This window comes from Pteropus medius, unplaced genomic scaffold, assembly GCF_902729225.1.
Source record: "Pteropus medius unplaced genomic scaffold, Ma_sr-lr_union100, whole genome shotgun sequence".
Lineage (NCBI taxonomy): Eukaryota > Metazoa > Chordata > Mammalia > Chiroptera > Pteropodidae > Pteropus > Pteropus medius.
The window spans coordinates 26720059-26729954 of record NW_024349800.1 but is presented as its reverse complement, the minus strand read 5'-3'; the positions used below and the strand labels follow the sequence as shown (position 1 = coordinate 26729954).

General features: G+C 35.8%; 1 non-coding gene across 1 annotated transcript; it reads right to left on the bottom strand.

The window, feature by feature from the left end:
• Positions 1-350: 350 nt before the first annotated feature.
• On the bottom strand, positions 351-469 carry LOC120622489 (5S ribosomal RNA). Its single transcript, XR_005658486.1, has one exon. It is a non-coding gene; the product is annotated as a 5S ribosomal RNA (ribosomal RNA).
• Between the last annotated feature and the right edge of the window lie 9427 nt (positions 470-9896).

Genomic DNA, 9896 nt, shown 5'->3' with positions numbered 1-9896 from the left:
GTATAGAAAGAGAAAAATAAAAGAGTCTGAGAATGAATAGTGTCTGGCAGGTATTAGCTGATTAATAAATATTTTCAATTGATTGAGTTGAGGCTTGATGTCACCCTCTATTTATTTATATCGGTCAAAAAAAAAAAAATGTATGAGGTTGAATAGGTTCCAAAACATTTCTCTTTTGGCCAAACCTCAGGTTCAGTTCAAGTCTCATTTGTAGCACTTTATGGTTTTGTGAAATTGGTCAGCTTTCCCATTATCTAATTTTTTTTTTTTTAGGTGAGACAACTCTTGGTTGACCTCACAGATTGCAAGGACCTTGTCAGTTTACAATCCGTTATTTTTTTTATTTTTTATGCCTACAGCATCTGGTCTTCCTAGGTGGTCTCCCATCCAAGTACTAACCAAACCCAACCCTGCTTAGCTTCCGAGATCAGACGGGATCCGGTTTGTTCAGGGCGGCATGGCTGTAAACTATCTAACATTTTAAATCTTAGTTTCCTCAGTTTTAAAATTGAGAGAAATTGGGATACTGCGGGGATTAAATCTAAATATCACTACAATCGTCCTAGCACAGTGCCCAAGTGCAAAAATACTCCTTTTCCTTATATAACTATTGGTGAAAATAAATTTTCTATAATTACAGAAACAAACAGGAAGCATTCTTTAAAATAAGCATGCATCTTAAATTATGCCTCAGTATCCAATACTCTAAATACAGAAAATCTGCATGCAGCCTGTATATCAGTGTGGTTCCAATGTGTAAAAGAGCACAGAAATCCTCTGCACTAAAAAATATATTTATTAGAACATTTGACGCAATTAATCTGTTTGCTTTAATTTATGAGGAATCACTAAATGGTTTAATGGGTTAGCACATAGCGAATAAATAATGGGAAATTTTAAAAACCAGTGCACTAAGTGGCCCAGATGTTCATCAGCTGTTTAGAAACACACACCTGTGGCTTTGGTATTAAAAAGCAAAGAATATTTCATATACCTTCATTAGTTTTCTTTCAAAAATATATTTTCAAAATCTTGAAAAACAAGTGTCTAAAAAAACATTATAACAGACTTATGGTTGGATTTTATATTTCTTGATATTCTTTTGAGTCAGATATTTATACCTTTGGTTCTTTATATAGAGAAAAAAATGACTCATTTTCTAAATGAGTTCCTATCATTGAATGAAATTAGAAGTATAAATAGATCACTCAATTCTATATAATAAATGTTATTTATGTTTCATTTTAATTTAACTGATGTAAAAAAGTTATACGGTTTTTACTATGTTCCAAGCATTATTTTCAGTATTTACAAATATGAACTCACTTAAACCTTAAATTAACCTTATGGGATAGTTACAATTAATATCACCTCCATTTAACAGTTAAGGAAAACGCAGCACAAATAAATTAAGAAAATTGCCCCAATCATATAGTTACTAAGTGGTGTAGCAAGGGTTTGAACCTATGCAATCTGGTTCTGAGCCTCCACTCATTGTACCTTACCTTCCAGTCACCTACCATATGATCAATACTAGGCTGGATGATGCAAGAGATAAGTGACCCTGCCCTCATGGAATTTATTACCTCACTGAGATTAAGAATGTTTCAGGAATTCATTAAGTGACAAATGCCATAGTGTATAAACTGAAGCCACAAATGGGGGAACCATCGATAAAATATGGCTTGTGAATATGTTTTATTTGGCTCATATTATATTTTGAATAGTTGAACTAATGGTTTAAATGGAAAAATTTATATTAATATTCCAGATTTTCAGCTGTAAAAAAAAAAAAAAAACCTTAGTTTTAGAAACATTGTGTCCAAATTCCTTAATGAAACAATCAGAAATCACTAAATTTTCTTCCGATTGCTTTAGTACCTGGCAGACATTCACACAAGATATTTACACATATGCATTTTTATCACTGCACATCACTCACTTATGTTACTTGCTTAGCCCCTGAGTTGAACCCCGGGTACATAGAGAGAATATACGTCCTAAGAAATGGGTGTGAGGAGCCCTGGAGTATTCATGGAGGAACAGGAAACAAAATGTTATTTGCTCTAAACTTCAAAAATGAAGAACAGGTAGTGTAACAAGACTGTGGTAAGCCATCTGATTCCCTAGGGTGTATCCATGCAAAATACCTTTTGTACATTCAACCAAATACTGAGTCAATGTTACGGTTTTCTGACATTCATTTTTGCAATGACTACCATTTGACTAAAGTCAAAATATTCTTGCTGGAGTAGTGAATATTGTTTATTCACTAAAGTATTTCTAATCTCATTTCTTTGAACTAGAAAGAAAGCTCTCTCTAAAATCTATGCTACATGAAGGCAGGAATCTGTTTTTTCTAATCAAAGTTCTACTTCTAGAACCTGATACTGTTCCTGGAATGTTGGAAGAACTCAAAAATGAGAGCGGGAAAAAGGTAGAGGGAGAGAGAAAGAGAGAGAGGGAGAGAGAGAGAGAGACAGAGACAGAGACAGAGACAATACCTAACCACTAGGGCATCTGACGGATTATTTACCTGAGAGCCTTCTCCCTCGCTGATAGACTAAGCCTAAATAATAATAGATGCTGACCACATCCAAGAATAGTATAAGAACTCTGTGGAAATTGTAAGACTGTATTAACTCTTTCCAAGTTCACTGAAGCTCAGATTTGTAACATGTTTTAAGAATCAGGCAGAGCCACGATTGCTTAGATTTCTCAACATGTGGCCCCTAGATTGCCCATATCAAAATGGAGCACTTGCTGGAAATGGAGACTCCCATGCCCCATCTCAGATCTAATGACCACAGAAATTGCCATTTATGCATGCCAGGTAATTTCTTTACACACTGAACTTGGCACACCAAATGTTGGTAGAACCACTGTTCAGTGGAGGAGAGGGCTTAGCAGTCTATATTTTGAGCCTAAAATCACAAGGTTGACACAATCTAATTCAATCCAGTTGAGGAGGAAATTATACAGTGGGTTTTTAATAGATGTTAAATCAGTCTGTCACTTCCTGATTAAGCTGAGTTTTTCCCTGGCTGGTGAGTACTTTGTTAGGGACAGGTTTATGTGTTACCATGTATCTGCCAAAGTGTCACTAACATTCTTCAGACCCAAAACTAGTAAATTGGTTGCTTTGTTTTCTCATTCGTTATTTAAACTAGTTTTATTTAAGTAGAAAGCATGCTTTACTATAGAAGTTGCAAAATTTAGTTTCGTTAAGTTGATGCTATGGTTTACAATGAATTTGCATGCTATAAGCATGCTCTGCCCACAGACTCCATTATTTCTAATTATATTTCACCAGGCTCTTTCACACACTTAAGCATAACTCTACTCAACATGGCATCCCAAATCCAGTCATTTCTACAACTTCTAAAACTACTACCCTAGCCCAACCATGATTATCTCTCAATTAAATTATTGTTACAATCTAATTGCTGGTCAGTCTGCTCCTCTGGTGTCCCCTTTGCTACATATTCTCCAAGCAAATACCAGATGATCCTGTCAAAGCAGCTCATTAGCCTCCCAGGGGTTCCTATCTCACTGGAGTAAAATCCAATATTCTTACCACAGGATTCATTAATACTATTTAAAAAATATGTATCACTCTCTGCTTAATGAACATATGGTAGAATTGTGCTTCCTGTCCATATCTGTCCCTTCTCCTTACTCTCACCATCATTGAATGTGACTATTTTACTAGATCTGGCCAATGCCTTGTTTGTGGAAGTGATGTGTCATTTCCACTCTGGAAAACTAATTGCTGAGAAAAGACCCTTTAGAGATTTCTTTTCCCTGATACAATGACCAGTAATGTTACTGACTGTGGCTGATCTGTCCTCCTAACTGTCATAGAGCCTCCAGCTTAACTGTCATAGACATTGCGTGAGCAAGAAATAAACCTCTGGTGTCTTCAGCCGCTGGGATTTTGGGGTTGGTTGTTACCACAGCATGATCTTGCATATCCTGACTGTTTCTCTGACTTTTGTGTACAAGGACTATATGATCTAACCTTCACCTGCCTCCATGACCTCTTTCCCCACCTCTTCTCTTCTCTCTTACTCTCTTCTGCTATATTTTCTGTCCTTGAACATACCAGCTTTACTCGTAACTCGAGGCCTTTGAATTATGTAAAATGCTTTATGGCTACACCTTTCCTTGCTCCCTTACCTCATCCAGATCTTTGCTCAAACGTTTCCTTCTTAGGGAGCATGTCCCTGACTGTATGCCTAACATAGTGCTCCCTATCCCTCTCTCTACTTGTACCCTTTTTATTTTAATCTGTACCTTACATAGTTTCTCTTTATCATTTTACTTTCCGTGTCTAAAGCTAAAATGTAACCTCCTTGAAGTCTGGGACATTATTTTGTTCACAGATGTTTTCCCAGCCTGGAGTACAGTAGATGATTCCTAAACATTAATATGTGTTGAATGAATTAATTTATTTGGGCATTCCACCTAACCATCAGTTTTCTCATCTGAAAGTGAAGATTAACAGGATGCTCGACCTACCTTATAAGGTTATGTTTTACTTGAGATGTATACAGCATAATGTGTTTTATTTTCTCACCACAATGACAGGTTAATTCACTTAATTGTTTCTGTCTAAGGTGTCAAGGAGTACATCCTAACAATAAATGATACACTCTGAGACCAATGGGTTTGGCTTTTTCGGTTCCTTGGGTATTTTATAGCCTCAATCTTGTTTTTTTGTTTGTTTGTTTTTAATGTTTAAATAATTTCAGAAGGAACTATAAGAATGAGCACAGATTGGAAGCCTGCATAGGAAGTTGAAATCCTTCATTCTTCTCAAAGGAGGATCTGTTTATTATTTATCTTGAAGGCCCTGGCAGAGTTTTGCTTTGTCATACAAAGTTTATTGATTCTTTTGTAGCAGGCTTGTTTGAAAATTAATTTGGAATTTAAGCAATGACCTCTTTGAGAAATAGTGAACATTTAATTTTTTATGCTGAGCCTTCTGAACGTTTAGTAATGCGGTATGAGTCACACTGAAATAGAAGCTTCATTTTCCACTCTGAATTTTACACAATACAGTTTTACCTATAAAAGACAGCACATCTCAGTAAACTCTGGAAATATAAATTTATAATTTTCCCCATCTTCGAGTGGGCCATACAATACAATTACCATAAGAAAATTGCTTTAAACATGCAATTATAAATATGGCATGATTCTATAAATTATCTGTAATTTATTTATAAATCTTCTGCAAGGGCTAATGTTTAACACATGCACATATATTTTTATATTCCTTTTCCCTTCAGTTCTGTCATATCATTAGATAAATATACTTAATGAGGGTTTATTATGGAAATAAAATAACCTAAACAGCATTGTATGGTCTACTGTATTATGAAAGAGTTATTTCAAAAGCCTATTAAAGTCCCTGCTTGGGCTTGTCCAAGTTTGTGTGAGTGAGGAATGATAACCTAGAAGAAAATTCCTATTTTGATTATTCAATCAAATATATTCTCCTGTATTTTTCAATAAAATCAGCTCTTTTCCCTTTCTGCTATTTCTTGTCTCTAAGTCACAGTCAGATAAAACTGTGCCAAGAGAATAATGTCTTCTTCGTAACACTGTCAGAAGTATTAAAAAAGACTGTTGTGAGTCAACTTTTTCATGTACTAAAAAAAAGTGGAAGAAAAATATATTCCTTCTACAAAAGACTGCTCTAAGTTCTAAGCATCAATTAGTTTTTTAAGAAAAGGAATGTGTTAAGAATATGTAGCTAGATTTTGCAAGTTGTATATACCATAGGCAAATCTGATGTGGCGTTGTGATCAGAGGTGGGCTTTAACCTCACCGACAATGGGGTACTTCAGTTTTGATTCGTAACACGGTGTTCCCCCAATAAATGAGGCAGAGGACTATTTATGACATTTTTGGATCAGAGAATGGGCTTATGTGCCCAACCTCAATCTGTCTGACATAATTCACCCACCCTTGTGTGCTTTCCAAATAAAACAAACAAGCACCAATCAAACTAACCCCATGACTGGAGTTCTGGGATCCTATCCTAATCATTTCTTTATCCTTAGCACCTAAGTGCACCCTTCACCTACCAGCTGCTAATTAAGATGCTGTATACAAAATGATATACAAGTGACCTATCACCAGAAAGGCATGGAAACAAATATGGAAGAGGACTCAAACAATTCTTTTGTTTTTATAGAAACCACACCACATGTATGTACCTACATATATAAATAGAGATGGTCACAGACAAAGAAGGAACAAGCAATGCTGGAAATGTTAGCTTTATAACGTAAATGATACTGATATGTGTCTAATCCACAGGGCATTAGGCATCCCGTAGTGACAGCATCTGGAGAGGTGACTGTGTTTTTTCCATTACTTTTCATATAGTCTTTTGAGGACAGCCTAGAGAAATAGTTTTCAAGAAAACCCTCTCCTCGCTTTTTAAACAATCTTGTTTTAAAGGAAAGACTTCATTACCTCTTTGAAGTAAAGTCTTACTCAAAATTTCAGGAACCCCAACATATAAAAAGGTAAATGTATAGGTGGAAGATCCATTCTGCTATTTTTCCTGACTCACCACATATGGTAGCCCCTGTGGCAGTGTCCAAGGTCATTATGAAGAACTCTAGGGCATCTAGTTAGAGAGCAATGACTCAGATCCATTCAAAATGGAAAGTTTTTAACTGCACTTGACAATGCGTAATATATATTGCATTTACTAAATAGATAAGATATAAATTACATATATATTTAAAAATATATAATTTAATATTTTAAAGTTTAATATTAATATATACATGTCTAGATCTATACAAATAGACCACTCTTAAACTGGTTGATAAAGACAAGTAAAAAAGATAAAAACCATAATGTCATTTCATATTCCAATTGTGGAAAACAAGGGGTGATCTATTTTTCCTCTATTGGACATATTTTCAGAATCATGTATGGAGATTTACATGCACACCCTGTGCCATTTATAACTGCTACAAATAACGAGGATTATGCTCATTAGTAAACATTGCTACTTTTCTGAAGGGAATGCTAGGCAGACATGGCTGAAATGAAAGTCTTTTTCAGACAGAAGACGCAAACCTGGAAAAAGGAATATATCTCTTGGTCCTGTGGTTGTTTAGTGCGGTGTTTCATCAGAGACAGAGACAGAGAGGGGGGTTAGGCTGGGTGGGGGAAGAGAGAGAGAGACAGAGACAGAGACAGAGACAGAGAGACAGAGAGAGATGATGCTTTGTATATCTTACAAGCACCACAAAGAAATCTGATGTTCATCTTAACCAGACAAAGTTATGATTTTGCTATCTAGTTTTTCAAAAATATTCATTGAATCCAAAGAACTTTCTGCTCTAAGAAACTAGGGCCAGGGAGAAGGGAACCTAACAAAACAGTTATTAAGAAAAAAAAAATCCTTATCTCTACCACTAAGTTTGGACAAGAAATTGACATGAAGAAAAGCTAGCTTTTTATGAGGAATTAAAACTTAGTTGTCAAGTCGCCCTTTAATTTTCCACATATCCCCATCTTACCCCATTTTCTCATCTGTATAGCTTGTGTTGTTGTGCTTGCAGTTGTTTTTCTTAAGGATAATTTTTGCTTCTAAATACTGAGAAAGAATAATCAGGTGCTTGAGAAGTGGTGTCTCTGTTCATCTCCCCCCACGTGACTGCTTTCTGTCTGGTGCTTTGTCATGGTGCTTCCAGAGCAGACTTCCTCAGCTTCCTTTGTTATCCTCGCCTGATAAATAAACAGCACAAAATTACCGAACTTATTATGGTAATTGAGAGAGGGAAACGGAATGCTGAGCCTGCCCCCCTATCTATTACACTGCCATTGCAAAAGTTGGCTAAACCTGCTCTAAACCTCAGATGCTAGTGCCACATTGGCCCCTCTCCTGTGCCCCTTTTTCACAGCCCCACCCTCAGCGATGATTGTTTTCTGTCCATCTTGAGTGAGTGTCAGTTCATTTAGATTTACATCAAGTAGTAAATTAAAATAATCACTCAGCAAACACTCTGAGCTCAGTTTTCCCTTTCAGTCAGGAGTTGTGAGAGCTGCTTGAAGCATTCAAGCAGAAAATATTGCTGTCTAGATATTTGTCCTCTGGGTGATAAAGGAGGCATTGTCTTGGGACCCACTCAGGCCTCGGAGCCGATCGTCGCTGTGCATCACAGCTGTGAAGTGCGCTTTGTTATGTGTCTGAGGACTCGGGTTCAGGACCTTGTTTTTCTTGAAATACCAGACTGATCAGAGCTGCATATGTTCAGGGGAAAGCAGGGGTCGGTGGTTCTCTGTCCACATTTTTACTAGATTATTCTTGGACAGAACTCTGGGAAAATACCCTGCAGCCTAAACCATCCCAAGAGTTTTGCTTTGTTTTAATTCATTTTCTTGCTTTCTCTTTCTTGCGTCTTTCTTTTTATTTTCTCCTTCATATTCTGCGATGTTACAGTCTTAGAAAATACTGGAGTTTATCTGCATGAGACAGAAACAAAGGCTTACGGCACTGCTTTGAACCTGATGCCATAATGTACCGAGTTATAAACCTGTTTCTTTGTGTTCTCATTACAGTACATCTCTCTGCCCATTTAGAAATCAAAATGTAAAGTTCAATCACCTGGGATGAAATATAGAATGAGGTAAAGAGGTTTTTCACCATTTGTAAATGATCAATGGAATCTTGAAACAAAACAAGGAGTTGATGGGGGTAAATGAATTTTTGCTCTGAATGAGTTTTTGTTTTGTTTTTTTTTTTAAGATAAAAATTATCATTTATGAATCTCTATGCCATTACATTTTTTCTGTTTTTTTGTATGTATGTTATTACTAAGAGTGTTTGAAGGAGTAAAATATTTGTTGCTCTAAGTAATGAGAGCAAAACATTACATGATAAAGAGTGTGGTGGTAGGCATCTGAATGAAAATTAGAATTTTCAGTCAGTTATCTGAATTTTTCCAAATAGTTCCACATGCTTGGCTAGTTGACTGCTATAATCAATTTTTGGCCAGATATCTGGCCAAAATTGTATTGTATTTATTTGTATTAAAGCCAAAGCATCTATAGTGAACGTAATATTTGATATATTCTTTGTTTCTGTGTTATGGCTAAATATACACTTTCAATTATAAAATTTCTTTATTCAAACACAGAAATGACTATAATAAGCAAAAAAAATGATATGAAATAAATGGGATGGACACATATGTATTTATATACACATACTAATGGTAACACACATGACTTTCTCATGAATGAATGATTTTATATTCTTGAGTTAAAATGCATTCCCTCTTAGGGATTTCTCACTCAGTGGCAATTGAAGCTATGGTTCTGTCCCTGTGACCCTACCATACCTAGCTGCAAAGGTTGTATCTACAAGAATCAGAGGTGCCATTGCACTGGCAATACTAAGCCCTGAGATTGTGCCACTGCCTGTGAAAATAAATGGAAAGAATGACCAGACCAGATAGAAAAATCATAGATTGATTCTAGTCATATATTATGATTTGTAATGTTTTGTTTTCTATCTAGTAAGTACCAATTTAGTTCAGAAATATCGATTGAAGAAACCAAACCAGAATTTTGGTTCTGATTTGCTTGAGCTCCCGAGTCAAGGAGCCTTGTTTGATTCCCTGCTCTACCAATGACAGTTGAGTAAACTTGAGCAAGTTACCCAACCACTCTGAGGCCTCAATTTCTCCATTTGTGTAATGAGAATATTATTGACATGGACCTCATTTGGTTGTTAAGATCATTTAATTAATAATGTACATTAAATGCTTAGAATGTCTGGCACATACCTAATATTCAACAAATATTTTATTAACAATAGTGATGATGATAATAATGACAATAATCCCACGGCAAGTATC